Source organism: Sinohyriopsis cumingii, chromosome 2 (assembly GCF_028554795.1).
Source record: "Sinohyriopsis cumingii isolate HCF-2022 chromosome 2, ASM2855479v2, whole genome shotgun sequence".
Taxonomy (NCBI): Eukaryota; Metazoa; Mollusca; class Bivalvia; order Unionida; family Unionidae; genus Sinohyriopsis; species Sinohyriopsis cumingii.
In genome coordinates, this window is record NC_142962.1 from 72,414,486 (window position 1) to 72,421,296 (window position 6,811).

A 6,811-nucleotide genomic window follows, 5' to 3' on the forward strand; every position below is an offset into this window, starting at 1 on the left:
TTTAAACGGCCCTCAGTTCTATGACATAGATGTAGATAAGGGTAATTTTAAACGGCCCTCAGTTCTATGACATAGATGTAGATAAGGGTAATTTTAAACGGCCCTCAGTTCTATGACATAGATGTAGATAAGGGTCATTTTAAACTGCCCTCAGTTCTATGACATAGATGTAGATAATGGTCATTTTAAACAGCCCTCAGTTCTATGACATAGATGTAGATAAGGGTCATTTTAAACAGCCCTCAGTTCTATGACATAGATGTAGATAAGGGTCATTTTAAACTGCCCTCAGTTCTATGACATAGATGTAGATAAGGGTCATTTTAAACAGCCCTCAGTTCTATGACATAGATGTAGATAAGGGTCATTTTAAACAGCCCTCAGTTCTATGACATAGATGTAGATAAGGGTCATTTTAAACTGCCCTCAGTTCTATGACATAGATGTAGATAAGGGTCATTTTAAACTGCCCTCAGTTCTATGACATAGATGTAGATAAGGGTCATTTTAAACTGCCCTCAGTTCTATGACATAGATGTAAATAAGGGTCATTTTAAACAGCCCTCAGTTCTATGACATAGATGTAGATAAGGGTAATTTTAAACAGCCCTCAGTTCTATGACATAGATGTAGATAAGGGTCATTTTAAACTGCCCTCAGTTCTATGACATAGATGTAGATAAGGGTCATTTTAAACAGCCCTCAGTTCTATGACATAGATGTAGATAAGGGTAATTTTAAACAGCCCTCAGTTCTATGACATAGATGTAGATAAGGGTCATTTTAAACTGCCCTCAGTTCTATGACATAGATGTAGATAAGGGTCATTTTAAACAGCCCTCAGTTCTATGACATAGATGTAGATAAGGGTAATTTTAAACAGCCCTCAGTTCTATGACATAGATGTAGATAAGGGTCATTTTAAACAGCCCTCAGTTCTATGACATAGATGTAGATAAGGGTCATTTTAAACAGCCCTCAGTTCTATGACATAGATGTAGATAAGGGTCATTTTAAACAGCCCTCAGTTCTATGACATAGATGTAGATAAGGGTAGTTTTAAACAGCCCTCAGTTCTATGACATAGATGTAGATAAGGGTAATTTTAAACAGCCCTCAGTTCTATGACATAGATGTAGATAAGGGTCATTTTAAACAGCCCTCAGTTCTATGACATAGATGTAGATAAGGGTCGTTTTAAACAGCCCTCAGTTCTATGACATAGATGTAGATAAGGGTAATTTTAAACAGCCCTCAGTTCTATGACATAGATGTAGATAAGGGTCATTTTAAACTGCCCTCAGTTCTATGACATAGATGTAGATAAGGGTCATTTTAAACTGCCCTCAGTTCTATGACATAGATGTAGATAAGGGTAATTTTAAACAGCCCTCAGTTCTATGACATAGATGTAGATAAGGGTCATTTTAAACAGCCCTCAGTTCTATGACATAGATGTAGATAAGGGTCATTTTAAACAGCCCTCAGTTCTATGACATAGATGTAGATAAGGGTCATTTTAAACAGCCCTCAGTTCTATGACATAGATGTAGATAAGGGTCATTTTAAACAGCCCTCAGTTCTATGACATAGATGTAGATAAGGGTCATTTTAAACAGCCCTCAGTTCTATGACATAGATGTAGATAAGGGTCATTTTAAACAGCCCTCAGTTCTATGACATAGATGTAGATAAGGGTAATTTTAAACAGCCCTCAGTTCTATGACATAGATGTAGATAAGGGTAGTTTTAAACAGCCCTCAGTTCTATGACATAGATGTAGATAAGGGTAATTTTAAACAGCCCTCAGTTCTATGACATAGATGTAGATAAGGGTAGTTTTAAACAGCCCTCAGTTCTATGACATAGATGTAGATAAGGGTCATTTTAAACAGCCCTCAGTTCTGTGTTGCTCTTACATCACTAACAGCAACATACGCCATAGTTTCAAGTTAAAGTATCTGAAACATTTCTTCAGTTGTTTCATGAAAAAGTTGCTGGAATAAGATTAAAATTTTTTAAAAGCAGGTATTTCAAATATGGTTGAAATACTGTACTACTTACTTTTCTCACCTATTTTATATGGATGTTTGTTCAACAGAAACTTTCAAATTTGGAAGGCATCACCAGTGTTACACAAAAGTTTATTTTAGCTGAAGTTGCATTTGAAACAGACATGCATGTTTTTCTTGTGACAAACAGTTTGCAAATAGGTCATCATTAATATTGAATAATTTACATTATAATATATTTTTATAATTATATTCCCTTACAAAACATGTAAAACTTTTGTTTTTTTCTAAAAGTGACAGATTCAGACCTATAGCAATATAACTTTCTGTTTACAAGAATAAAATTCACCTTTTTTGCAGACATTTAAATTCTAAAAACCATTCCTAATATCAACATCATCTTCAATAAATGGATAGAGAGTACCTTAGTTTATTCAAATATTTCATAAACTGAATTGTGAGTGAATGTCAATTTATTGCTTTATTAAGTCTGGTAAAGAGGTCATTGCTGGGTTCCCATGGGTACACTCAATACATGTATGTGGTAGAAATAATTTCCATCAACCAATCAAAGTACTGGGAGTAATTATTACTTGGAGGGTTGAAATGATATAAGATTAGATGGAAGAATATAACTCCTGAGATATTGCTATTCATTATCAAATACACGGTACCTGAAATAATCTTTAGAATACTTTTCTCAATTTTCTTTCCTTCACGTGTCATTAAAAGTTATATTAACAATGGAAACATCTTTTTCATAATTATTGTGATAACATTTTAAAACCATGGTCTACTATTGTTTAGGCATTACCATCTCTGAAACGTTCATGACAGCTAACTATCGGGTTAAAGTATTTACCCAAATTTGTGTTGCCACCCACCCAAAAAAAATCTGACACACAAAGCCAGTGGATATATACTATATAACTAATTTTATTAAGACCATAAAGCTTGTTACTATTTTTTATAATAAAAACTATATCGGGTATCACAGAACAGACACTATACCATAAGAACTGAGGACTCCCTCCAAGACAAAAGGTGAAAATAACGTCAGAAATATTGTTGGGTACAATATTCAACTAATATGACAACTCCTTGTTTTGACATTTGTACGGCTCATTCAGCTAGACTCCAAAGATTTAAGTTAATGTCCTGAAAGCAGGAACCAAAACTCTATCATAATACTTTGCCTGCAATACATTAATTGCTCTTTCTATTAAATTACAAACGGTTTCAAACCAGTTATGACAAAGTGCAAAACCAACTACGTGAACATCTTTGGTAGAACACAGTACCTCCCATTACAGATATGACGTAATTACCAAATAATTGTGTAAAATGTGTGTACATACACCACAACGAAAATATTTATTAAAAGATATTACTACAATAAGATGCAAGATATGTACGAAATCTCAAAAATTATGTGAATTGTTAAGGAAATCTCATACAGGTGGAATCATAAAATATACAATTTAAATCACATGCAAGAATCATATGGAATGAAAAAATGCTAGAATACTAGCTCATTTCAAAAGAAAAATATACTAAAATAAGCACAGAAGCATAATCTATGGGTATTTAAACATATTAAGCACCATTAAAAAAAGCAGTGTACATATCCTACAAATCTGTAATTCTCACCTATTTCAAATACTTTTAAAGACAAAACAATACTTAATTGTATGAAGCAAACCTTGGATTCACTATATAATAACATTATTTACTATATTAAACTCTTTTCCCTATTTGGCAACTGAGTGATCAGGTCATGTATTACCAAACCATAATAGAAAACTAAAATACTGTGACAATAAAGAAAGAAAACTGCCAATGATGGTATGACTGGATTGCAACCCATAATATATAGGTTAAAGTGACCAAAGTTTTCGGGGCCCCGAGTGGCTGAGTGGTCTAAAGCGCTCACCATTCCGGATCATTGCCATCTCACCTCTCTTTGCGTGGGTTCAAGTCCAAGGCTCGGCTAGCATGGATACGTGGGAAAGCCTGCCAGTAGCTTCTTGTGGGTTGGTGGTTCTTCCCTGGGTTTTCCAAGGTTCTTCCTCCAACAGTTATACTGGCTGCCATGTATAGCCTATCCTGTGCTGAAAAATGGCGTTAAACCCTAGAACAACAACAACAACAACCAAAGTTTTCACTGATGGTCATAGTGCTCCTCATGAAACATTTACATAAAATGTCATTTGACATTACAAAGAGAAAATGACCAAAACACAAACTCTTAATTAAGTATTGAGGCCAGACTAATGGCATTTTGGACAGACATCAATCCATAAGCAAGAATTGCTTTGAATCCTGGCCAAAAAGTACATTTTATTAGGCTGTGAAGTCAAAGATGAACACTTTCCAGTGTACAAGTATACCAAGAGTCTACTGGCCTCAGCTGAGTATAATAAAATTACGGCATGGAATGGTATATTAGCCACTTTTGGGATTCAAGTTCACCCACAGTCAACCTGTCATTAGCAACCACCAATTGGAAAGGCAAAACTGGCCTTCGCACACAGGTGACTTCATTACACAGATTTACCCTTCAAAATTGGTTTCTGTAACAAATACTATGCACCAAATATAATAATCATTATTATAATTAATATTATTATTATATTATCAAGATTATTTCATGTGTTGTATTCAACAAAATTCTTTTTTTGTACTATTTAACAAAATCATCAAATATGTATTTATCTTATTCTTTCCTAACTCATGTTCCACATAAGACTACTGTATCTTGCTCACTTTAATCCATCCTATAAATTAGATCATCACTGACAAAAAGTCTCAGTTTATAAAATGAAAAAAACACTAATTTCACTATTGATTCCCAGGGTATATGTGTCGGTAAAACAGGACTGACTCTATGGTTGGCCAACATGTATAAATAGGCTGAGAAACAGTTGTTCAATTTAAAAAAACAATATCTGGATTAGCCAGTTGCTCAACTTGCTAAGACCGAAAGATGGTTGGCTCATGTTAGAGGTTTTTAATCAATATGGAATTTAAAAAAAGTCATATACTATTCTTTTGTGACAAAGAAGCGAAACTTCACCTGTCTTTAAAGACACGTTTGATAGACTGAATGACCTCTGACCCTAATTAAAAGGAATATAACTTGTACTGTTTCTCAAAGATGAACTTTTTCAGCAAAGATAACTTTAAATCACAAGTAAATCTGAAGTATAAACACCTTCGAGTTACACTGACAATGTGACTGGAGTATGGTGAGTGCAAATTAGAGAATTATTTGCACATCAGTTCACATGACATTCCTTCTAAACATTGCCTTCCTAATGAAGCAAAAGCTTTGCCTCCTTAAACTGAGCAGCAACTGAAGATATGCTCCAGTGACCACTTAAGGCCAGGAGAAAACACTGTTTGGCTAGGAAACACCTGCCTGCTAATGAATAATACAAAATGGTACTATGAAAATATGTTTGCTGCAGGCAGTTCAACTAGATTAAGACAGATTTTACAATATCTCCTTTTCTATTACATAATTTCTGAATATTCTTTCAATGAAATGATAAAATTCCATAGCAAAGCAAACTGAACAACAATAGCAGGAACTACAGTAATACCTCGAACATTCACGAGGTTAGGTTCCAGAACCAGTCACGGATCAGGAGGAATTGCAAATGTTTGGTACGAGTCACTAAAGATGCTAATAAATGCTTATTTCTAGGGTTTAAACCCTAAATATGACCCAAATCATGCTCCCAAAGCACTTTAATTTCATTTAAAAGTTATCTTAATACATTACCCTTAAAAAGAGAAATATATGGTTGACGTAAAAATAGAGTACAGTATAGCCTAATGGGTATTTGCCACACTAGCTCATTTACAGTACAGTACATGTATACTAATATTACCCCTATACTAATTCATTGGCTGCCGTTTTCTTTTGCACTCACAGTAAGGTAAAACCAATTAACGAATGGGACTGTAAACTTAATGACTGACGTTTTCTTTGTCATTGTCAGGAAGGCAAACTAGGTAAACTTCATGTCACAGAAGTCATACAACGAAGGTACAATTCAATAAAATAAAGAAAACATGACATAGAGGGTACCAATGAAAATTTCGCGAATCCGTGAATTTGAAAATCCTGAAACACGAATGCACGAGGTATTACTGTATCAGCTAAAAATATTACATGGTAAAGTGACTTTCAAAATGTACACACAAACATGAAAAAAATTCTGAAAGTCACAGGTGGACCATGCACTGGTCACAAAGAAAGGCAAAAACAAACATGAATGAAGACTACATTGGGTCCTTTAATACAGAAGTTAATCGTATCAAGGAATATTATGTAAAATATAGCTAAAATACAGATTTACACTGGAAATATAAACAAAAACTTTCACACTATTAACCTCAGGACATGGGAGATAAAAAAAATTTTGCAAAAAGTTGATGTGGAAAATGTAAAGTTTCCATCACTGGCTATAAAAAAGCAATTTTTATTCAAATATTAATTTATCAAATTTGGCAGCACTGACATACCTAAATGAATTACCTTAACAAAAAAAAGAAAATTAAGAGGTTAAACTATTTCCATACCTGAAGAATCTGAAATCAAACTGGGGCCCTCGGGTGACCAAGTGGCCTGAGGAACTTGCCTTTACAGATCACTAACATCTCACTTTTGTCCGCATGGGTTCGTCTCTACCTCAGCCACCATGGGTAAGTGAGAAAGCTTGCCAGTAGCTTCCTGTGGGTAAGTGGTTCTTCCCAAAAAATTTTCTGGGTTCTTCCTCCAACAAATATAC